Here is a 24,280-nt window from a genome sequence, read left to right as displayed (position 1 = left end):
CCATGCTGTGAAATCTGATAGGTTGGCACTTTTTGATAGTTTAAAATTTTTTCTACATGGTAAAGTTCCTGTTATTATTGTCGGTGATATTAACTGTATCCTGGAGAAGCAGGCCCGAGCTGGATCCACAGAGTCTAATGTGGACGCTACCGGAAGTTTGTGGAATCAAATTTTGCAGGACTTTGCTTTGCAGGACGCTGTCACCAGGAAACCAGGTCCATTTACGTACCATGCCGATGACGGAAGAACGGATTCTCGTCTGGATTTTTTCTTTTTTTCTACTTCAGCAATGAAATGTGTAGATTATGCGCAGGAGAGAGTGTGGTTTTCAGATCACGAGTGTTTGTTGGGGGTTTTTGTTATAAATAATTTCTTTTATGGTAGAGGGGTATGGAAGATGAATGTTAGTTTTCTGAGTGATGAAAGGGTAAAAACTAGGTTTGGGAAAAAATATGGGTTTTGGGTTAGGAAGAAAAGTTCTTTCTCTAATGTGTGTGAATGGTGGGTATGGGTGAAAAAAAAGATTGGTGGGTTTTTTAGACAGATAGGGTATAGAAGAGCGAGAAGGAAAAGATTGCAATATTCACGCTTTAATATGCGGATGACGTTCCTTCAACAATGTAAAAATTTGGGTATGGATGTAAGACACGATTTGGAAAAAACAAAAAAAGATATTAAGGAGTGGTTCCGAGAGAAAGGGAAAGAAATTATATTTAGGTCTAAGGTGGAGGTTAGAGATAATCACGAGAAGTGCACTAGATTTTTCTTTAAAAAAATGTGTGGTGGGAAAAGTGGTATGAATGTGTTATTGGATAAGGATGATAAAGAGGTGTTTGGTAAGGATGTGATTGATGTGGTGTCTGATTTTTATAAACAACTGTATGATGTGAAGAAGTGTGATATGGGTGACGATGATGAGTTTTTGGATATTGTGTGTAATTTTGTTCCTGAAAGTGAATGTGCGTTTTTGCTTGGTGAGATTATGGATGGTGAAGTAAAGGATGTGGTGGGAAGTATGGCCAAAAATAAGTCTCCAGGGATCGATGGAATACCAGCTGATTTCTATGGGAAATATTGGGATATAATTGGGAAGGATGTTATTGATGTTATGAGAGTGTTGTTTTCTGGGACGAATATGTGTGATGTGATGAAGAAGGGTATGGTAGTTCTGTTGCATAAAAAAGGAGATAAGAGACGGTTAGAAAACTGGCGACCAATTACTTTGCTGAATACGGATTATAAAATTTTTGCCAAGCTGATTGCGAATCGTATGAGAGATGTGATTGGGTGTGTAATTGATGAGGATCAGGTATGTGCGGTACCGAAAAGGAAATTGCATGAGAACGTGGCGTTGGTGCGGGACATGCTTGAGGATTGTAAGGGTCGGAATAAGAAGGTGATTGTGTGTGCGTTAGATTTTGAGAAAGCGTTTGATCGTGTGGCGCATGTGTTTTTGTTCAAAGTGTTAGAGAGAATGGGTTTTCCGGTTCAGTTTGTGAGTTTGTTGAAGAAATTATACGCGAATGCAAAGAGTTGTGTGCAGGTGAATGGGTTTTTTTCAGAATCATTTAGTATTATGTCTGGTGTGCGACAGGGTTGTCCGTTGTCTCCCATCCTTTTTATTTGTGCGATTGAACCATTGTTGCAAATGATTAGAAATGATAAGGTTGTGAAAGGTTTGGTGGTGCCCGGGTGTGATGGAAAGCGTGTGAAAGCTTTGGGATATATGGATGATATTTGTGTATTGTGTGATTCAGTGTATGATATGTCCAGAGTGAAGTTGATTGTAAATATGTTTTGTATTGCGTCTGCTTTTAAAATAAATTGGGGTAAGAGCAAATTTAAAATTTTTTTCAGTAATGAGCGAGTGTGTGATTCTGATATGGAACAGGTGAATGGTGTGAGAATTTTGGGTATTGTGTTTGATGATGAGCTGAAAGGGAAAGAAAGTTGGGATGAGTTAGGTGGTAGGATTGTGCGAAAGTTGGAAATGTGGAGAATGAGGGATCTTTCTTTTTCGGGGAAGGTTTTAATTGTCAAAAGTATTATTCTACCTATGATTTTATATGTTGCTCTGGTTTTTCCTCCTGCTGTTGCTATGTTAAAAAAAGTAAATAGAGTTTTGTTCCTTTTTCTATGGGGGAGCGGGATTGAGAAGGCAAGGAGAGAAATTCTAATGAAAAGCAGACGTAATGGAGGCCTTGATTTCCCAAATTTGGAGATTTTCATTGGAATCAATTGTGTACGTTTTTTTGTAGAGCTTTTATTTAAGGAATCCAAGGCTTCCAGAATGTCTAAGTATCTAGCTGGAACGGTGATTCAGCGTCTAAGTTGGGAAAAACGAAATTTATGTAAACCAATTGCTTTCCAGTGCACGGGGTGGTATTTGTATGTAGAAAAATTTATCAAAAAGTTCCAGCTAGAGGATGTAAGAATGGAGAGATTTTTGAGAGAAAAGAATGTTGTGAGAAGTATGTGTATGAATAATGTGATGTGTTCTGTAAATGGTTTGAATTCGATGGAGTCTAAGTCTGTGTGGAAGAAGATTGTTACGTATGATGTGTCAAATAAGCAGAAAGATTTGTTATGGATGTCGGTACATGGAGTGTTGCCTGTAAGGAGTGTTCAGAAAAGAAGAGGTTTGGTTGCGTCTGAAAGGTGTCCGAGAGAAGGTTGTGGGGATGATGAGGATGTGAGTCATGTGTTTTGGTCGTGTAAGCATGCAAAGGATGTTTGGAAAAAGTTGAGTGGGTTGTGTGAAGAATTGACTGGTTTGAAGGTTTTGACGTATGAAATTGTCTTGTTTGGTTTGTGTAGTTTGGGTAGTGAAAAGGATAGAGTGTTGTGGATTTTTCTGACTTGTGTGAAAGAAGTATTGTGGAATACGAGGAATTTGAATGTGTATAAAAGAGAAGTATTTGAGATGGAGGATGTGGTTAGTATGGTATTGGCTAAATTGTATTTTTATTATAAATGGGATCTAGAAAGAGGTATGGATGCGGAAGGGATATGGCGAATGTTAAAATGGAGGTATTTAGTTTGAGGAATTTTGTTTGATTTATCTTGTATTTGATGGAAAAATAAAATAATGAACCAGAGTGATGAGATTTTTTGAAAAATAGAGAGGTGGTTTGAACAACTACAGTTCTCGGTTTTATTCAAAAAAACCTGAATGGTTTAATAAAAAAAAAAAAAAAAAAAAAAAAAAAAAAATCTGTTCTTATCAGTTTAATATCTGATACGTCCCCTATCTGGGGACCATATATTAAATGGATTTTTAGAACAGGGAGATGGAAATAGAGCTTGCTCTGTCCACTCCACGCATTGACCTGGTATTGCAGTATTTCCAGGACCGGTGCACCCTTCCCTTATGTGTTGACTAAAATCAGATTCCAAAAGTGTTTTTTCTCTTTGCCATTGTTTCTGTCTTTCTGAAGGGATCTCCCCTTTTAATCCCATTATTTCAACACCTGTTGGACAATGCATTTGTACAGTCATGTGTGATAATGAGCTCATTTATTAAATGCAATTAATGAATACATTGCCACCTCTTGTTGTGTGTGTGTGTGTGTGTGTGTGTGTGTCTTCTGTGTTTCTGTGTTTCCGGCATTTCACATTGGAACAGCTCATTCACCTTCCTTGTCTTCTCTCCGCCCTCCCTCCCTCCCTCCTAGGTAAGTTAAAGAGCTGCACCTGAGCCAGCCACTGATTGATGCAGCACCACAGTCAAATAGTGGAGTGGAGTGGAGTAGGGGAACAGCAAACAGCCATTAAAGCAGCCAGCCGCCTACCCGCCACAATGGACCTACCTGTGTACACTAGGTGGATGTGATGGAATGTACTGTCGTCCCTACATTTCAAGAAGAAGTAAGAATTGCAGTTGCAACAAACCCTTGCTTGCCTACAAAGAGAGCAGCAATTTGGATTTGTTACTATGTTACCTGGAAGAATAACAAACTGTGCAAGGATGGAGGTTGTAGGAGCAAAGAGAAGTTGTCTGTAAAGTTGGTGGATGCCTATTTTCCATTTTGCAGTCCCTTGTCTCCCTCTTGTGGCCTCCTGGAGGCAAATAAATGTGCAAAAAAAAGACAGCCTGGCGGCCGGCTGTTGCAGTGTTGCCCTCTCAGGCAACACTGAGTGACTGACTGAGCCTCACAGTCTTATATAAAGTTCAGACGGAACTTTGCACGTGTCATAGTGGAGCCCTCAGGATTCCAGAGCCAGCTTTCTGACATCATAATGGGGCCTGCCTCAGAGATAAAAGCCTGGGCCCAGGCAGTGTTGTTCAGTGCTGCTCAGCAGGCAGCACAGGACTGGATTAAAGCTGATACAAGGTGTGAAGGAACAAGGGGTGGCTGTGGGCATGCACTTGCTGCCGCTGCCAGTGTTTATCTGCATGGCAGGAGGGCATTTGGGCGTTGCCAGGAAGGCGTTTTTATGTAGATTCCTCCTCTTTCAGCACTGCATTGTGGTGCAAGCAAAAGAAGCAAATCCTGTCTGGCTTCCTCTCCGGCCTTTATTCACCTCCCGCTTAGTAGCTGTAAATGTGTGTGAGCCTGCAGGGCCCCATGGAATTGCCTAGGAGTAGGCTGAATCGCTGCAAGGGGTGAACAGCAGTATGGGACAGGCTCGGGCAAGGCAAGGGCCGCTCGGGTTATCGCTTCTCGGCCTTTTGGCTAAGATCAAGTGTAGTATCTGTTCTTATCAGTTTAATATCTGATACGTCCCCTATCTGGGGACCATATATTAAATGGATTTTTAGAACAGGGAGATGGAAATAGAGCTTGCTCTGTCCACTCCACGCATTGACCTGGTATTGCAGTATTTCCAGGACCGGTGCACCCTTCCCTTATGTGTTGACTAAAATCAGATTCCAAAAGTGTTTTTTCTCTTTGCCATTGTTTCTGTCTTTCTGAAGGGATCTCCCCTTTTAATCCCATTATTTCAACACCTGTTGGACAATGCATTTGTACAGTCATGTGTGATAATGAGCTCATTTATTAAATGCAATTAATGAATACATTGCCACCTCTTGTTGTGTGTGTGTGTGTGTGTGTGTGTGTGTCTTCTGTGTTTCTGTGTTTCCGGCATTTCACATTGGAACAGCTCATTCACCTTCCTTGTCTTCTCTCCGCCCTCCCTCCCTCCCTCCTAGGTAAGTTAAAGAGCTGCACCTGAGCCAGCCACTGATTGATGCAGCACCACAGTCAAATAGTGGAGTGGAGTGGAGTAGGGGAACAGCAAACAGCCATTAAAGCAGCCAGCCGCCTACCCGCCACAATGGACCTACCTGTGTACACTAGGTGGATGTGATGGAATGTACTGTCGTCCCTACATTTCAAGAAGAAGTAAGAATTGCAGTTGCAACAAACCCTTGCTTGCCTACAAAGAGAGCAGCAATTTGGATTTGTTACTATGTTACCTGGAAGAATAACAAACTGTGCAAGGATGGAGGTTGTAGGAGCAAAGAGAAGTTGTCTGTAAAGTTGGTGGATGCCTATTTTCCATTTTGCAGTCCCTTGTCTCCCTCTTGTGGCCTCCTGGAGGCAAATAAATGTGCAAAAAAAAGACAGCCTGGCGGCCGGCTGTTGCAGTGTTGCCCTCTCAGGCAACACTGAGTGACTGACTGAGCCTCACAGTCTTATATAAAGTTCAGACGGAACTTTGCACGTGTCATAGTGGAGCCCTCAGGATTCCAGAGCCAGCTTTCTGACATCATAATGGGGCCTGCCTCAGAGATAAAAGCCTGGGCCCAGGCAGTGTTGTTCAGTGCTGCTCAGCAGGCAGCACAGGACTGGATTAAAGCTGATACAAGGTGTGAAGGAACAAGGGGTGGCTGTGGGCATGCACTTGCTGCCGCTGCCAGTGTTTATCTGCATGGCAGGAGGGCATTTGGGCGTTGCCAGGAAGGCGTTTTTATGTAGATTCCTCCTCTTTCAGCACTGCATTGTGGTGCAAGCAAAAGAAGCAAATCCTGTCTGGCTTCCTCTCCGGCCTTTATTCACCTCCCGCTTAGTAGCTGTAAATGTGTGTGAGCCTGCAGGGCCCCATGGAATTGCCTAGGAGTAGGCTGAATCGCTGCAAGGGGTGAACAGCAGTATGGGACAGGCTCGGGCAAGGCAAGGGCCGCTCGGGTTATCGCTTCTCGGCCTTTTGGCTAAGATCAAGTGTAGTATCTGTTCTTATCAGTTTAATATCTGATACGTCCCCTATCTGGGGACCATATATTAAATGGATTTTTAGAACAGGGAGATGGAAATAGAGCTTGCTCTGTCCACTCCACGCATTGACCTGGTATTGCAGTATTTCCAGGACCGGTGCACCCTTCCCTTATGTGTTGACTAAAATCAGATTCCAAAAGTGTTTTTTCTCTTTGCCATTGTTTCTGTCTTTCTGAAGGGATCTCCCCTTTTAATCCCATTATTTCAACACCTGTTGGACAATGCATTTGTACAGTCATGTGTGATAATGAGCTCATTTATTAAATGCAATTAATGAATACATTGCCACCTCTTGTTGTGTGTGTGTGTGTGTGTGTGTGTGTGTCTTCTGTGTTTCTGTGTTTCCGGCATTTCACATTGGAACAGCTCATTCACCTTCCTTGTCTTCTCTCCGCCCTCCCTCCCTCCCTCCTAGGTAAGTTAAAGAGCTGCACCTGAGCCAGCCACTGATTGATGCAGCACCACAGTCAAATAGTGGAGTGGAGTGGAGTAGGGGAACAGCAAACAGCCATTAAAGCAGCCAGCCGCCTACCCGCCACAATGGACCTACCTGTGTACACTAGGTGGATGTGATGGAATGTACTGTCGTCCCTACATTTCAAGAAGAAGTAAGAATTGCAGTTGCAACAAACCCTTGCTTGCCTACAAAGAGAGCAGCAATTTGGATTTGTTACTATGTTACCTGGAAGAATAACAAACTGTGCAAGGATGGAGGTTGTAGGAGCAAAGAGAAGTTGTCTGTAAAGTTGGTGGATGCCTATTTTCCATTTTGCAGTCCCTTGTCTCCCTCTTGTGGCCTCCTGGAGGCAAATAAATGTGCAAAAAAAAGACAGCCTGGCGGCCGGCTGTTGCAGTGTTGCCCTCTCAGGCAACACTGAGTGACTGACTGAGCCTCACAGTCTTATATAAAGTTCAGACGGAACTTTGCACGTGTCATAGTGGAGCCCTCAGGATTCCAGAGCCAGCTTTCTGACATCATAATGGGGCCTGCCTCAGAGATAAAAGCCTGGGCCCAGGCAGTGTTGTTCAGTGCTGCTCAGCAGGCAGCACAGGACTGGATTAAAGCTGATACAAGGTGTGAAGGAACAAGGGGTGGCTGTGGGCATGCACTTGCTGCCGCTGCCAGTGTTTATCTGCATGGCAGGAGGGCATTTGGGCGTTGCCAGGAAGGCGTTTTTATGTAGATTCCTCCTCTTTCAGCACTGCATTGTGGTGCAAGCAAAAGAAGCAAATCCTGTCTGGCTTCCTCTCCGGCCTTTATTCACCTCCCGCTTAGTAGCTGTAAATGTGTGTGAGCCTGCAGGGCCCCATGGAATTGCCTAGGAGTAGGCTGAATCGCTGCAAGGGGTGAACAGCAGTATGGGACAGGCTCGGGCAAGGCAAGGGCCGCTCGGGTTATCGCTTCTCGGCCTTTTGGCTAAGATCAAGTGTAGTATCTGTTCTTATCAGTTTAATATCTGATACGTCCCCTATCTGGGGACCATATATTAAATGGATTTTTAGAACAGGGAGATGGAAATAGAGCTTGCTCTGTCCACTCCACGCATTGACCTGGTATTGCAGTATTTCCAGGACCGGTGCACCCTTCCCTTATGTGTTGACTAAAATCAGATTCCAAAAGTGTTTTTTCTCTTTGCCATTGTTTCTGTCTTTCTGAAGGGATCTCCCCTTTTAATCCCATTATTTCAACACCTGTTGGACAATGCATTTGTACAGTCATGTGTGATAATGAGCTCATTTATTAAATGCAATTAATGAATACATTGCCACCTCTTGTTGTGTGTGTGTGTGTGTGTGTGTGTGTGTCTTCTGTGTTTCTGTGTTTCCGGCATTTCACATTGGAACAGCTCATTCACCTTCCTTGTCTTCTCTCCGCCCTCCCTCCCTCCCTCCTAGGTAAGTTAAAGAGCTGCACCTGAGCCAGCCACTGATTGATGCAGCACCACAGTCAAATAGTGGAGTGGAGTGGAGTAGGGGAACAGCAAACAGCCATTAAAGCAGCCAGCCGCCTACCCGCCACAATGGACCTACCTGTGTACACTAGGTGGATGTGATGGAATGTACTGTCGTCCCTACATTTCAAGAAGAAGTAAGAATTGCAGTTGCAACAAACCCTTGCTTGCCTACAAAGAGAGCAGCAATTTGGATTTGTTACTATGTTACCTGGAAGAATAACAAACTGTGCAAGGATGGAGGTTGTAGGAGCAAAGAGAAGTTGTCTGTAAAGTTGGTGGATGCCTATTTTCCATTTTGCAGTCCCTTGTCTCCCTCTTGTGGCCTCCTGGAGGCAAATAAATGTGCAAAAAAAAGACAGCCTGGCGGCCGGCTGTTGCAGTGTTGCCCTCTCAGGCAACACTGAGTGACTGACTGAGCCTCACAGTCTTATATAAAGTTCAGACGGAACTTTGCACGTGTCATAGTGGAGCCCTCAGGATTCCAGAGCCAGCTTTCTGACATCATAATGGGGCCTGCCTCAGAGATAAAAGCCTGGGCCCAGGCAGTGTTGTTCAGTGCTGCTCAGCAGGCAGCACAGGACTGGATTAAAGCTGATACAAGGTGTGAAGGAACAAGGGGTGGCTGTGGGCATGCACTTGCTGCCGCTGCCAGTGTTTATCTGCATGGCAGGAGGGCATTTGGGCGTTGCCAGGAAGGCGTTTTTATGTAGATTCCTCCTCTTTCAGCACTGCATTGTGGTGCAAGCAAAAGAAGCAAATCCTGTCTGGCTTCCTCTCCGGCCTTTATTCACCTCCCGCTTAGTAGCTGTAAATGTGTGTGAGCCTGCAGGGCCCCATGGAATTGCCTAGGAGTAGGCTGAATCGCTGCAAGGGGTGAACAGCAGTATGGGACAGGCTCGGGCAAGGCAAGGGCCGCTCGGGTTATCGCTTCTCGGCCTTTTGGCTAAGATCAAGTGTAGTATCTGTTCTTATCAGTTTAATATCTGATACGTCCCCTATCTGGGGACCATATATTAAATGGATTTTTAGAACAGGGAGATGGAAATAGAGCTTGCTCTGTCCACTCCACGCATTGACCTGGTATTGCAGTATTTCCAGGACCGGTGCACCCTTCCCTTATGTGTTGACTAAAATCAGATTCCAAAAGTGTTTTTTCTCTTTGCCATTGTTTCTGTCTTTCTGAAGGGATCTCCCCTTTTAATCCCATTATTTCAACACCTGTTGGACAATGCATTTGTACAGTCATGTGTGATAATGAGCTCATTTATTAAATGCAATTAATGAATACATTGCCACCTCTTGTTGTGTGTGTGTGTGTGTGTGTGTGTGTGTCTTCTGTGTTTCTGTGTTTCCGGCATTTCACATTGGAACAGCTCATTCACCTTCCTTGTCTTCTCTCCGCCCTCCCTCCCTCCCTCCTAGGTAAGTTAAAGAGCTGCACCTGAGCCAGCCACTGATTGATGCAGCACCACAGTCAAATAGTGGAGTGGAGTGGAGTAGGGGAACAGCAAACAGCCATTAAAGCAGCCAGCCGCCTACCCGCCACAATGGACCTACCTGTGTACACTAGGTGGATGTGATGGAATGTACTGTCGTCCCTACATTTCAAGAAGAAGTAAGAATTGCAGTTGCAACAAACCCTTGCTTGCCTACAAAGAGAGCAGCAATTTGGATTTGTTACTATGTTACCTGGAAGAATAACAAACTGTGCAAGGATGGAGGTTGTAGGAGCAAAGAGAAGTTGTCTGTAAAGTTGGTGGATGCCTATTTTCCATTTTGCAGTCCCTTGTCTCCCTCTTGTGGCCTCCTGGAGGCAAATAAATGTGCAAAAAAAAGACAGCCTGGCGGCCGGCTGTTGCAGTGTTGCCCTCTCAGGCAACACTGAGTGACTGACTGAGCCTCACAGTCTTATATAAAGTTCAGACGGAACTTTGCACGTGTCATAGTGGAGCCCTCAGGATTCCAGAGCCAGCTTTCTGACATCATAATGGGGCCTGCCTCAGAGATAAAAGCCTGGGCCCAGGCAGTGTTGTTCAGTGCTGCTCAGCAGGCAGCACAGGACTGGATTAAAGCTGATACAAGGTGTGAAGGAACAAGGGGTGGCTGTGGGCATGCACTTGCTGCCGCTGCCAGTGTTTATCTGCATGGCAGGAGGGCATTTGGGCGTTGCCAGGAAGGCGTTTTTATGTAGATTCCTCCTCTTTCAGCACTGCATTGTGGTGCAAGCAAAAGAAGCAAATCCTGTCTGGCTTCCTCTCCGGCCTTTATTCACCTCCCGCTTAGTAGCTGTAAATGTGTGTGAGCCTGCAGGGCCCCATGGAATTGCCTAGGAGTAGGCTGAATCGCTGCAAGGGGTGAACAGCAGTATGGGACAGGCTCGGGCAAGGCAAGGGCCGCTCGGGTTATCGCTTCTCGGCCTTTTGGCTAAGATCAAGTGTAGTATCTGTTCTTATCAGTCCTTGTAAGGATAGATAGCTCGGAGAACCACTGGGGGCTATAAACACTAGCTTAGCGATCCAAGAGCGTTCCAGACGAAGCCGGCGACGAACTGCGGAGAAGAACCAGCGAAGACGACGATCCAGAAGGGAGAAGCCGCCATCGAGGAAGAAGCTCCGGGAGATCGCTGCCGGGAAGAAGAAGGAGAACTTCGGAGAAGAGCCGCTGCTGAAGGGGATCTTCGAAGAAGCTCGGCCGCAGAAGAAGAAGCTCGACGAGGAACCGCTGCGGAAGAAATTTCGTGGAAGAACCTCGGCCAGCAAGGAGAAGATTTGCATAGCTCCGCCCCCTTCGGGAAAGAGCTATCGAAGATCCTCCCCAAGCGACAGGAACAGCTGGAAGAAGCCATGGCCTCAACCAGCAACCCTGCCACCCAGAAGGAGAAGGCTGATGGACCAGGTGAGCCGGCCCAGGCCAGGACATCTCCTCCTGAAGCCTCCTCAGGCCAACAGGCCACCAGGAAGCCGAACCAGGCTGCTCCAACCCTGGAGCCCTGGATGAAGCAGACGGTGGCCCTGAAGCTCAAGGAGGTGGACGGGAGAGTGCCGGACATGACGGAAGAAGTGTTCTGCCAGAAGATGCTCCTGGATCAGGGCTTCGCTAAGCCGGAGACCATCAGCATCCAGGCCTTCATGACCGGGATGTTCTTCGTGACCTTCGCTTCGATCAACATCTGCAGAAGGTACTGGGAGATGGTGAAAGCGGCGAGGCCTGAATCCCCTTTCTCTCGCTTTGTGGGCAACTGCCCTGTCCAAAGAGAGGAAAGGCGGGTGACGGTCTCAATGCGGAACCCACACACCCCCGGCAAAGACATCACCACGCTCCTGAAGCGGTTCTGCACAGTGGTGAGGGAACCCACCCACATCCTGAACGGACTCGGCTTCTGGACTGGCAAGTGGTCGGTAATCGTCCGACTGAACAAGGATTCGAGCGCGGAAGACGGCCTCCAGCACCTGCCCCAGTCATTCTCGCTGGGCAACTCCTACGGCCTCATCTATTACCCGGACATGCCGCAGATCTGCAGGAGATGCAGCAAGAAGGGTCATTCGGTGAAGGACTGCAAGGAGGACGCCTGCAAGAACTGCCGGGTAACAGGACACGAGACCAAAGACTGCCCGAAACGGACAATGTGCAACCTCTGCGGACAAGCAGCCCACTCCTACAAGGACTGCCCGAAGAGGGATCGATCCTGGGCAACTGTAGCGGCGAAAGCTCCGGCCAGAGGGAACCCCGCCCCAACCAGAGCTCCAGCGGCGCAGAAGACCGGGAATAAGAAGGATGGTAAGAAGACGACAGTCCCTCCCCCCCGCCTCCCGGCCCTCCCTCGCCCTACCCTCCCCACCCTCCCTCGCCCGGCCCTCCCCACCCCCCCGTCCCCAACCCCTGTCACCCCCACTGAGGCTCTCACCTTCTCCTACCCACCCATCTCAGTGGTCCTGTCACCTGCACCTCTCCCAACCCAGCCTCCCTTCTCCCCAGCTCCAGCAGCACTAACATCTTCCCCTCCAGCTGCTGGAGTCCTCTCCCTGGAGGATTTTCCCCCTCTTGTCTCCTCAGGTGCCATCCAGAGGAAGAGAAAGGTGAGGGACAGCCCAGCTGCTGAATCCTCAAAGCGACAAGTCGTGGAAATCTGCGAAGATTCCCTTGCGCAGCAGGAGGAAATGGAGCAGATGGTGGAGGAACTCGTGTCTGAACCTGAGGTCATCGACTTCACAACAGACATCCAGGTGGCTACAATCCTGGAACAATTTTTGTCAGAGGGCCTGCTGGATCTTCCGGACCCGCCAGGCTCCAGAGAGGAGGATCCGCCCGACCGGACTGGTAACTAAGGTGTATCGTTTGCACTGACCTTCTTTATTCTCCCCCATGGCTGCTAAACTTAACATCTTTAGCCTCAATGTGAGGAGTGTTAGAGATAGGACTAGATGTCAGATGGTGCTAACTTTTCTTTCCAAGCAGTCGAGTGATGTATTTATGCTGCAGGAATGTACTCTCCCCTCTTCCAGGTCATACCATCATCTGGCCAGGCAGTGGACCCATGGCCCGTCCTACTGGTCTGGTGGGGGCGACTGTAAGTCTGCAGGGGTTGCCATCCTGATTAGGGGAAGCGTATTTACTGTTGACTCTGTCCAGGAGCTCGTCTGCGGCCGCTTGTTGGTCGTAGACGGTTCCTGGGCGGGAGAGCCGATTAGGCTCATCAACGTGTACGCTCCCCCTATGAAGGCTGAGCGCCTGGAACTATTCCAGACCCTGCGGACCCAGCTCGCCACCACTAGGGCAGTGGTGATGGCCGGGGACTTCAACTGCCCCATCGAAGAGGATGGACGAAGTTCCGGCACTTCAATCAAGCTGGATGTCAGTTCCAAACTGCTTATCGAGATGGTAACCGAAGCATCCTTGCAGGACGTGGTGGGCTCCATGGGGATCGGCTCTGTGAACTATTCATGGAGCCGACCCGATGGCTCACTTCGTTCTCGGATTGACTTTGTGTTCACCTCCCGGGCAGTCAAGCAGCATGGGCACTCCATGATCCCCTGCTTCTTCTCTGACCACGGGGCCATTCTCTTCCAGGGTGCCATCGGCCACGGTTTTCCTCCCGGCCCTGGCTCCTGGAAGCTGAATTGTGCCCTGCTGGAAAGAGAGGAGGTACTGGCGGAACTTAGAGACGCCTATATTGTTTGGAGGAATGATAAAGTTTTCTTTGACAAAACCTGTGACTGGTGGGAATATGTTAAAGTTGAATTTCGTTGTTTCTTTCAGGCAAAAAGTCGTCAACAGGCGTGTGAGAGGAAGAGAGACTTCAGAGAGATGCAGCGTCAGCTGCGATCCCTGCAAGACCTCCTTCAATGCGGCTGGGACGTCAGGAAGGAGCTGGAGGAAGCCAAAAAGGGCCTGAAAAGGCACTTTGAGGAGGAATCCAAGCGAATTGTCTTTCGTTCCAAGGTGGAGAACCTGGAGAAGGGTGAGAAATGTAACTCGTTCTTTTTCAGGAAACTCCATGCCGGCCACACGCCCCTGAAGGAACTCCGAGATGAGACCGGAAACATGCATTCTGGGAAGAAGGAGGTGATGGGAGTCGTCACAGACTACTACCGAAGCCTCTACTCCCGGAAAACCACTGACCCCGAAGCCGCCGATAAATTCCTGTCAGGTATCACTAATCATCTTGATCCTGCAGGTACGGAGGCTATGGATGTACCCCTGACGGTGGAGGAACTGCTCTCTGCCGCTAAATCCTTCAGACCCGGTAGGACCCCGGGCAGTGATGGTCTCCCAGCAGAGCTCTATGTAGCGCTGGGGGACTTGATCTGTCCGGACCTGCTGGAGCTCTATGAGGAGATGGTGGTGGAGGGTAGAATGCCACCGTCCTTGAGAGAAGGCATGATCACGATCTTGTATAAGCGGAAGGGGGAGAGATGTGACCTGAAAAACTGGCGTCCCATCTCTCTCCTGAACGTGGACTACAAGATCCTCGCCAAAGTATTGACCAACAGACTGAAGGTTGTCATCGGACAGATCATCGGATCGGACCAAACCTGCGGCATTCCTGGCCGTAGGGTGGCCGACAGTCTTGCCCTGGTGAGGGACACGGTGCATTACATGCAAAGCCGCCGTACACACGCGGCCCTGGTCAGTCTGGATCAGGAGAAGGCTTTTGACCGGGTCTCTCACGAATTCATGGGTAAGGCTCTGCGTAGGCTGCGGCTTGGCAGGTTGTTCTGTTTGTATGTTAACCTGATGTATTGCGACATTTACAGCTCGGTGCTGGTGAACGGCTGGAAGACTGACCCCTTTCCTGTATCGTCGGGGGTTAGACAAGGCTGTCCTCTTTCACCTCTCCTTTTTGTTTGTGTTATAGAGCTCTTCGCAGAGGCTATCCGGCAGAATGGAGAGATCAGAGGGATCACCGCACCAGGTCCAGGACACTTCGAGGTCAAATGCTCGCTGTACATGGACGACGTGACCGTCTTCTGCGCTGACCAGAGTTCGGTGACTGCACTCGTCCAGACCTGTGAGGAGTTCGGACGCGCTTCAGGGGCAAAAGTCAACTGCGGGAAGTCGGAAGCCATGCTCTTCGGAAAGTGGTACCTGCCTTCTCCTGCCTCCTTCCCGTTTACTATCAAGCCGGACTTCATCAAAATTCTGGGAGTCTGGTTCGGTAAGGAAGGTGCAGCCCTAAAGTCGTGGGAAGAACGCTTGGCCAAAGTCAACCAAAGGATCGGACTGTGGAGCCTCAGACAACTCACTATTGAGGGCAAAGCAATGGTCCTGCGTAACGAAGTCTTGCCTGTGCTACAATACACTGCACAGGCATGGCCCCCTCTTGCCACCGTCTCGAGGGCCATTACCAGGACTGTGTTTCGCTTCATCTGGGGCTCGAAAATGGACAGAGTAAAGCGGACTGTTATGTACAAGGAGCCCCGCAAAGGTGGGAAGGGTATACCCGACATTCCCACTCTGCTGCGGATCGCTTTTGTATGTGACTGTGTTCGTAGGACTCTGAGGACAGCAAACGGCTCTGCGGGCAAGGCCATGTCCCGCTACTTCCTCCTTCCCCTCTGGCGAGGTTTTGGCTGGGACAAGTGGGACAGCTCCTTCCCTTACAACTGGCACGCTCCCTGGTTCTACGGAGATGTCGTCCGGTTTGTGAGGGAGCATCAACTGGAGGGTCTTAAGCCCGACTTGTGGAAACCTAAGACGATCCACAAGCACATCAGAGCAAAGGACTCACTGGAGTCTGTTCCAGGGCTTCATGCCGACACGTTGGAGACTGTTTGGACTAACGTGTCATCTGGCAGGTTGACCAACGGGCACAAGGACATTTCATGGATGGCCATCCAGGGAGGACTGCCTCTTAGGTCATTCATGCATGCCCGCAACCTGTGCAAGACCCGGTACTGCCCCAGGTGCCCCTTCACGGAGGAAACATCTTTGCACATTTTCTGGCAGTGCCCCTTTGCACAGGGTCTGTTGAAAGCCTTGGAACACGAACTCAAGGACTCAGTACCCAGGAACAGACTGTCGTACCGCTCGGTACTTTATGGACTATTTCCTGGGAATACCACGGATGGAGCAATCCAGGAAGCCTGGCGCCTTATGAACTGCTTTAAGGACGCTATATGGTTTGCCAGGAACCGTCTGATTTTGCGGAGAGAGAGTGTGTCCGTCCAGGACTGCCGCAGGCTGATCCACAGCCTGCTCAGAGACTATTCCACCTGGGACAGCCCGGACGTCGATGAGGAAGAGGACTGATACTCCCCTTCCCCCCCACTCTCCCTTCTTGTGTGTTGTCTTTCAATAAAGCTTCGGGCCTGTGATTTCCCCCTTCCCTATCCCCTCCTACCCACTCCCCTATCCCATCACTTGTCTGTAATGCTTTGTTGTTTGGCGTTAGTGAATGCAAGAATGTTAGTGTAGCATGTGGTGTAATGTATAGCATAGGCTAGCCTGTACTGTGTATTATACTGTCATGTTATGTTTGACGACTGTTATTATTTATTATTTGCTGCTTCATGGCTTGCGCTGCGTCGCAGTAATGTTTGTATGATGACGATTGATTGTCAATAAAGCAATTTTCAATCAAAAAATCTGTTCTTATCAGTTTAATATCTGATACGTCCCCTATCTGGGGACCATATATTAAATGGATTTTTAGAACAGGGAGATGGAAATAGAGCTTGCTCTGTCCACTCCACGCATTGACCTGGTATTGCAGTATTTCCAGGACCGGTGCACCCTTCCCTTATGTGTTGACTAAAATCAGATTCCAAAAGTGTTTTTTCTCTTTGCCATTGTTTCTGTCTTTCTGAAGGGATCTCCCCTTTTAATCCCATTATTTCAACACCTGTTGGACAATGCATTTGTACAGTCATGTGTGATAATGAGCTCATTTATTAAATGCAATTAATGAATACATTGCCACCTCTTGTTGTGTGTGTGTGTGTGTGTGTGTGTGTGTCTTCTGTGTTTCTGTGTTTCCGGCATTTCACATTGGAACAGCTCATTCACCTTCCTTGTCTTCTCTCCGCCCTCCCTCCCTCCCTCCTAGGTAAGTTAAAGAGCTGCACCTGAGCCAGCCACTGATTGATGCAGCACCACAGTCAAATAGTGGAGTGGAGTGGAGTAGGGGAACAGCAAACAGCCATTAAAGCAGCCAGCCGCCTACCCGCCACAATGGACCTACCTGTGTACACTAGGTGGATGTGATGGAATGTACTGTCGTCCCTACATTTCAAGAAGAAGTAAGAATTGCAGTTGCAACAAACCCTTGCTTGCCTACAAAGAGAGCAGCAATTTGGATTTGTTACTATGTTACCTGGAAGAATAACAAACTGTGCAAGGATGGAGGTTGTAGGAGCAAAGAGAAGTTGTCTGTAAAGTTGGTGGATGCCTATTTTCCATTTTGCAGTCCCTTGTCTCCCTCTTGTGGCCTCCTGGAGGCAAATAAATGTGCAAAAAAAAGACAGCCTGGCGGCCGGCTGTTGCAGTGTTGCCCTCTCAGGCAACACTGAGTGACTGACTGAGCCTCACAGTCTTATATAAAGTTCAGACGGAACTTTGCACGTGTCATAGTGGAGCCCTCAGGATTCCAGAGCCAGCTTTCTGACATCATAATGGGGCCTGCCTCAGAGATAAAAGCCTGGGCCCAGGCAGTGTTGTTCAGTGCTGCTCAGCAGGCAGCACAGGACTGGATTAAAGCTGATACAAGGTGTGAAGGAACAAGGGGTGGCTGTGGGCATGCACTTGCTGCCGCTGCCAGTGTTTATCTGCATGGCAGGAGGGCATTTGGGCGTTGCCAGGAAGGCGTTTTTATGTAGATTCCTCCTCTTTCAGCACTGCATTGTGGTGCAAGCAAAAGAAGCAAATCCTGTCTGGCTTCCTCTCCGGCCTTTATTCACCTCCCGCTTAGTAGCTGTAAATGTGTGTGAGCCTGCAGGGCCCCATGGAATTGCCTAGGAGTAGGCTGAATCGCTGCAAGGGGTGAACAGCAGTATGGGACAGGCTCGGGCAAGGCAAGGGCCGCTCGGGTTATCGCTTCTCGGCCTTTTGGCTAAGATCAAGTGTAGTATCTGTTCTTATCCCAAAACGAGCATTGACGACTGAGGGGTCCAGGCCAAAGTCCTTCACAGCTCCATCGGGGGGCCCACCGATGTCAGCCTCGAGGGACGGCCATAGGGATTCCACCGGGTCCAGGCAGAGCAGGAGGAATTCTGACTCTGCTGGACATAAGTTGACCGGCACCTCTGCAAACAGGTCCTCTGCTCCGCCTGCAGTGGACCCTGTTGAGGCAGTGGTTAGCGACAGGCGTCGTGGCTCCGTAGGTTCTGCAGTAGGACCTGACGCCTGTCCCAAGAGTGTGGGCATGGAGCGGAGACACTCTGTGTCAGACGAGGGCTCCATTAAGAAAACCCTAAAATATGCTGGATTGGAGCCTCGTTTTGACCATTTCCGGTCAACGGGGGGGTCGGAGCAAAGTTCCTCCACTGCGGTTGTGGAGGGGCTTGCGATGAAGGCTCCCCGTAAGCAGGCAAAGGTTGCCAAGAGTGATGGGACCTCACAGGCCCCTGTGCAGCTGCCCAGGAAGGACATCAGCGATATCTTCAGCCAGGGGCCAGAGATGGGTGAGAGCGACTTCGAGGAGATGGATAGGAGCCATTCTGCAAAGAGACAGCGAGAGGAAGAGGAGTCCGGAGTTCGGAGGAAAGCTGCCTATCGGAGTTCGGATGAGAGCAGTGTGGGGGTTGGAGCCGCCCACGTATCTGGCTCTGACCCTACCAACATCCAAGATTTATTGACCCCTCAAAAAGGGGGTCCAGACTCGCAGCTGATCTCCGAGTACGACTCTTCTGGTTCGGACCCTGACCTCAACTAAGACTATGTTGGTTCCTATCAAAGTCGCCTCACTAAATGTGAGGTCCCTAAAGAGCCCTGTCCGCAGGACTGCTTTATTTTCATTTTTAGAGACTGTGGACTTTGACCTTTGCCTGCTTCAAGAATGTGGAATCCCTAATGACTTGGAATATCAAGATTTAAAGATGGACTGGAAACTAGGCCCCTCAGTCTGGTCTGGTGGAAATGACTGTCGCTCTGCGGGGGTTGGATTGCTCTGCCGAGGTCGTTTTATCTCCATCCAAACAGTGACTGAAATCATGCCCGGCAGAGCTATTTTAATACATTTGCTTTTTAATGGAATTTTAATTCGTGTTTTAAACGTTTATGCCCCTCCTACCAAACAGGAGAGGGCAGAACTATTAGAGATTTTACCATTGTTTTGTGTTGGGTCTACCCCCCTGCTGGTGGGTGGTGATTTTAACTGTGTGCGAGATGGAGAACACCGGCAGGGTGGGGATTTTAATCGAAAAATTGACCGTACTTCTTACCTGCTCAAGAATTTTATTGGTGATTTTAAATTGAAAGATTGCTGGAGGGAACTCTTGCCTGCGGACCCAGGCCCCACCTGGTCCAATGGAAGAGTGAGCTCCAGAATTGATTTTATTTTCACTTCTAATAGTTTTATTCCCAAAAAATGTTTGCTTTTAACAAATATTTTATCTGATCACAAGCTCCTTTCAGTGCACCTGGAGCTAGAGGGAGAGCAAAAAGCTTGTAGGGGTCCCTGGAGACTAAACACCACACTCCTGGAGGACCCCATCATTAAAGAGGAGTTTGTGCGGACCTACCAGTGTTGGCAGTCCCATAGAGCGCCCAGTCAGCCTATGCTACACTGGTGGGAGGGCATTAAACCCAAAATCAGAGCTTTTTTTATTCGAGCAGGTAAGAAGAAAGCAAAAGAGAAAAAACAATGGTTTTATGTTCTTAATAAACGTTTACATGTACTTTTTAAATTGAAGGAGATTGGTATGGATGTTGATGATGATATCTTAAATCTTAAAGCTGAAATAAAATATGCCATAGAAGAGAAAGGGAAACAAATAATTTTTAATTCACATGTAAAGCACCTCGAGGATGGCGAGAAGTGTTCCCGGTTCTTCTTCAAAAAGGTAATGGATAAACGAGATGTCATTTTAAACCTTGAAGGAGAAACCACTATGGTCGGCATTTTAAATTCTGCTTTTAATTTCTACCAATCTCTTTTTAACAAGAAAAATATTGATCCTTCCTTTTTAGAACATGTTCTTAATTCCCTTGATGCCAAGCTAGATATTTTAGACCAGGAAGTTTTATCCCGTAATATTACCTTGGAGGAACTTTTATTTGCTTTTAAAAGTTTTTCTAATGGGAAAGCTCCTGGGGAAGATGGTCTGCCCATCGAATTTTATCATGCTTTTTGGGAAATTTTAAAGAATGACATGTTTTTATTGTATAAGGAAGTTTTTATTACTGAAGAGCTGCCCCCTTCCTGGAGGAGGGGGATTGTGTCCTTAATTTTTAAAAAAGGTGAGAGGGACCAGTTAAAAAACTGGCGCCCTATTACTCTTTTAAACGTTGATTGTAAAATTTTAGCTAAACTAATAACAATCCGTTTTAAACCTTTTATTCATAAATTAATCCATCCAAACCAGGTATGTGGGGTACCTGGGAGGTCAATTACTGAGTCCCTGAATATTTTACGTGACATCATTTGGTATTTTAAAGAAAGGGGTCAAAGCCTTGCTATTTTATCCTTAGATTTCGAGAAGGCTTTTGACCGGGTCTCCCATGAATATCTTTTTATGGTTCTTAAAAAGATGGCTGTTCCTGAAATTATTTTAACACGTATTAAGCTTTTATATCGATCCTGTTTTAGCCAAATTTCTATCAACGGATTTTTAACTAAAGGTGTTCCTCTTTTATCAGGGGTGAAACAGGGGTGCCCGTTGTCTCCGCTCCTTTTTATTTGTGCCATAGAACCTCTGTTCACCCTAATAAGAGATGATAAAGTCATCAGAGGCGTGCCCATACCTGGAGGAAGGGGGAACCAGGTAAAAATCCTAGGCTATATGGATGACGCCACCGTCCTATGCCCAGACGCCGCTTCTATGAGACGGGCATTGAGGAACACCGGCTTTTTTTGTGAAGCCTCTGGTTTTAAATTAAACGTTGATAAGTGTGACTGTTTTTATACTGGTGTATGGGATTCCTCTGTGACACCAGGAGTTAACATGCAGCAGGATCAGATAAAAATTTTAGGAATTGTTTTTAATCAAGAAAACGATGGGAGACCCAATTGGGATTCAGTAATTGCCAAAATGGAAAAAAAGGTTTTAATGTGGAATTTGAGAAATCTCACCATGGAGGGAAAAGTTTTAATAATTAAATCTGTTTTATTACCCATAATGCTTTATGTAGCTATGGTTTTCCCTCCAACAATTTTATATATTAAAAAAGTGACCAGGATCTGTTTTATGTTTTTATGGGGTTCCAAAATGGAAAAACTAAAACGTGATTTTATGTACAGATGTAAGGACAATGGCGGGAGAGATGTTCCTAACCTTTTTAACTTCTTTTACATTAAATACTTTTGCTTCTGTTTTAAAATATATAATTCTGATGGTATTTTTAGCTACTTTTTAAAGTACGCTACGGGCATGATTTTTAAACGATGGTTTCGTGTCCCTTTGAATTCTCCTGTGCTTCTGTGTCCCCCAAAACAATATGCGGTGCTCGAAAAAACTGTCAGGCTCCTAGGTCTCCAAGAATTGGAGCCTGACATATTGGGGGACCAGAAAAAAGTGTCACTCTCCTGTAGGCGGCAGGAGGATACACTGGCAGTTTCAAATTTCTCACAGGCAAGGTCCAAGGTGGTGTGGCGGAACGTTTTCGGGAAATTTATGGCAAATGTGCACAAGGACCTTGCCTGGGCAATCGTTCACCAGTGCCTCCCTACTCGTGAATTCCAGCATAGGCGAGGACTGGTGGCGAGAGCCAAGTGCCCGAGAGACAGGTGTGGTGACGACGAGACGATAATGCACCTGTTTTGGAACTGCCCATATGCACAGGAGGTTTGGAGGAAGGTAGGCCCATTGCTGAAATGGGCCTGCGGTCTTAAAGATCTTAAATTTGAATACGTGTTTTATGGTCTTTTTAACTGCCCAAGTTTTAAACAGCAAATGGTCTGTTGGATCATTTTAAACTGTTTTAAGAATGCCATTTGGAAGGTTAGGAACATTCTGCTTTTTAAACATGATTTTATTGACGTTAAAAATTGTGTGAAATATGCCCTAAGTGAAATGTATATTTATTATCTTAGGGACAAAAAGCAGCTAGGGGTAAAAGAAGCAACATCCATGTGGTGTTTGCAAATGTGGAATACCATAACATTGTAAATAAAAATGGTTTTATTCTTTTATGTCTTTTATGCCCTGTATAAATTTTATCCTGCTATTGTTCTGTACTTTTATTATAAAAAAAAAAAAAAAAAAAAAAAAAAAAAAAAAATCTGTTCTTATCAGTTTAATATCTGATACGTCCCCTATCTGGGGACCATATATTAAATGGATTTTTAGAACAGGGAGATGGAAATAGAGCTTGCTCTGTCCACTCCACGCATTGACCTGGTATTGCAGTATTTCCAGGACCGGTGCACCCTTCCCTTATGTGTTGACTAAAATCAGATTCCAAAAGTGTTTTTTCTCTTTGCCATTGTTTCTGTCTTTCTGAAGGGATCTCCCCTTTTAATCCCATTATTTCAACACCTGTTGGACAATGCATTTGTACAGTCATGTGTGATAATGAGCTCATTTATTAAATGCAATTAATGAATACATTGCCACCTCTTGTTGTGTGTGTGTGTGTGTGTGTGTGTGTGTCTTCTGTGTTTCTGTGTTTCCGGCATTTCACATTGGAACAGCTCATTCACCTTCCTTGTCTTCTCTCCGCCCTCCCTCCCTCCCTCCTAGGTAAGTTAAAGAGCTGCACCTGAGCCAGCCACTGATTGATGCAGCACCACAGTCAAATAGTGGAGTGGAGTGGAGTAGGGGAACAGCAAACAGCCATTAAAGCAGCCAGCCGCCTACCCGCCACAATGGACCTACCTGTGTACACTAGGTGGATGTGATGGAATGTACTGTCGTCCCTACATTTCAAGAAGAAGTAAGAATTGCAGTTGCAACAAACCCTTGCTTGCCTACAAAGAGAGCAGCAATTTGGATTTGTTACTATGTTACCTGGAAGAATAACAAACTGTGCAAGGATGGAGGTTGTAGGAGCAAAGAGAAGTTGTCTGTAAAGTTGGTGGATGCCTATTTTCCATTTTGCAGTCCCTTGTCTCCCTCTTGTGGCCTCCTGGAGGCAAATAAATGTGCAAAAAAAAGACAGCCTGGCGGCCGGCTGTTGCAGTGTTGCCCTCTCAGGCAACACTGAGTGACTGACTGAGCCTCACAGTCTTATATAAAGTTCAGACGGAACTTTGCACGTGTCATAGTGGAGCCCTCAGGATTCCAGAGCCAGCTTTCTGACATCATAATGGGGCCTGCCTCAGAGATAAAAGCCTGGGCCCAGGCAGTGTTGTTCAGTGCTGCTCAGCAGGCAGCACAGGACTGGATTAAAGCTGATACAAGGTGTGAAGGAACAAGGGGTGGCTGTGGGCATGCACTTGCTGCCGCTGCCAGTGTTTATCTGCATGGCAGGAGGGCATTTGGGCGTTGCCAGGAAGGCGTTTTTATGTAGATTCCTCCTCTTTCAGCACTGCATTGTGGTGCAAGCAAAAGAAGCAAATCCTGTCTGGCTTCCTCTCCGGCCTTTATTCACCTCCCGCTTAGTAGCTGTAAATGTGTGTGAGCCTGCAGGGCCCCATGGAATTGCCTAGGAGTAGGCTGAATCGCTGCAAGGGGTGAACAGCAGTATGGGACAGGCTCGGGCAAGGCAAGGGCCGCTCGGGTTATCGCTTCTCGGCCTTTTGGCTAAGATCAAGTGTAGTATCTGTTCTTATCAGTTTAATATCTGATACGTCCCCTATCTGGGGACCATATATTAAATGGATTTTTAGAACAGGGAGATGGAAATAGAGCTTGCTCTGTCCACTCCACGCATTGACCTGGTATTGCAGTATTTCCAGGACCGGTGCACCCTTCCCTTATGTGTTGACTAAAATCAGATTCCAAAAGTGTTTTTTCTCTTTGCCATTGTTTCTGTCTTTCTGAAGGGATCTCCCCTTTTAATCCCATTATTTCAACACCTGTTGGACAATGCATTTGTACAGTCATGTGTGATAATGAGCTCATTTATTAAATGCAATTAATGAATACATTGCCACCTCTTGTTGTGTGTGTGTGTGTGTGTGTGTGTGTGTCTTCTGTGTTTCTGTGTTTCCGGCATTTCACATTGGAACAGCTCATTCACCTTCCTTGTCTTCTCTCCGCCCTCCCTCCCTCCCTCCTAGGTAAGTTAAAGAGCTGCACCTGAGCCAGCCACTGATTGATGCAGCACCACAGTCAAATAGTGGAGTGGAGTGGAGTAGGGGAACAGCAAACAGCCATTAAAGCAGCCAGCCGCCTACCCGCCACAATGGACCTACCTGTGTACACTAGGTGGATGTGATGGAATGTACTGTCGTCCCTACATTTCAAGAAGAAGTAAGAATTGCAGTTGCAACAAACCCTTGCTTGCCTACAAAGAGAGCAGCAATTTGGATTTGTTACTATGTTACCTGGAAGAATAACAAACTGT

The 24,280-nt window shown here is 47.1% G+C and overlaps 7 non-coding genes and 3 pseudogenes across 7 annotated transcripts; all 10 read left to right on the top strand.

Moving 5' to 3' along the window:
* The first annotated feature begins 3,172 nt into the window (after positions 1–3,172).
* LOC142707633 (U2 spliceosomal RNA) lies at positions 3,173–3,366 on the top strand. Its single transcript, XR_012868556.1, has one exon. It is a non-coding gene; the product is annotated as a U2 spliceosomal RNA (small nuclear RNA).
* Positions 3,367–4,656: 1,290 nt separating this feature from the next.
* Positions 4,657–4,847, top strand: LOC142707616 (U2 spliceosomal RNA). Its single transcript, XR_012868546.1, has one exon. It is a non-coding gene; the product is annotated as a U2 spliceosomal RNA (small nuclear RNA).
* A 1,290-nt stretch (positions 4,848–6,137) lies between these two features.
* On the top strand, positions 6,138–6,328 carry LOC142707615 (U2 spliceosomal RNA). The gene has a single exon (XR_012868545.1). It is a non-coding gene; the product is annotated as a U2 spliceosomal RNA (small nuclear RNA).
* A 1,290-nt stretch (positions 6,329–7,618) lies between these two features.
* Positions 7,619–7,809, top strand: LOC142707614 (U2 spliceosomal RNA). Its single transcript, XR_012868544.1, has one exon. It is a non-coding gene; the product is annotated as a U2 spliceosomal RNA (small nuclear RNA).
* Positions 7,810–9,099: 1,290 nt separating this feature from the next.
* LOC142707613 (U2 spliceosomal RNA) lies at positions 9,100–9,290 on the top strand. The gene has a single exon (XR_012868543.1). It is a non-coding gene; the product is annotated as a U2 spliceosomal RNA (small nuclear RNA).
* A 1,290-nt stretch (positions 9,291–10,580) lies between these two features.
* Positions 10,581–10,682, top strand: LOC142707637 (U2 spliceosomal RNA; annotated as a pseudogene).
* A 5,543-nt stretch (positions 10,683–16,225) lies between these two features.
* Positions 16,226–16,413, top strand: LOC142707624 (U2 spliceosomal RNA). Its single transcript, XR_012868552.1, has one exon. It is a non-coding gene; the product is annotated as a U2 spliceosomal RNA (small nuclear RNA).
* A 1,290-nt stretch (positions 16,414–17,703) lies between these two features.
* On the top strand, positions 17,704–17,797 carry LOC142707638 (U2 spliceosomal RNA; annotated as a pseudogene).
* Positions 17,798–22,003: 4,206 nt separating this feature from the next.
* On the top strand, positions 22,004–22,204 carry LOC142707632 (U2 spliceosomal RNA; annotated as a pseudogene).
* A 1,290-nt stretch (positions 22,205–23,494) lies between these two features.
* On the top strand, positions 23,495–23,685 carry LOC142707612 (U2 spliceosomal RNA). Its single transcript, XR_012868542.1, has one exon. It is a non-coding gene; the product is annotated as a U2 spliceosomal RNA (small nuclear RNA).
* Positions 23,686–24,280: the final 595 nt, after the last annotated feature.

The sequence above is a fragment of the Rhinoderma darwinii genome, unplaced genomic scaffold, assembly GCF_050947455.1.
Source record: "Rhinoderma darwinii isolate aRhiDar2 unplaced genomic scaffold, aRhiDar2.hap1 Scaffold_3864, whole genome shotgun sequence".
NCBI lineage: Eukaryota > Metazoa > Chordata > Amphibia > Anura > Rhinodermatidae > Rhinoderma > Rhinoderma darwinii.
This window is presented reverse-complemented; position numbering and strand designations above follow the sequence as displayed.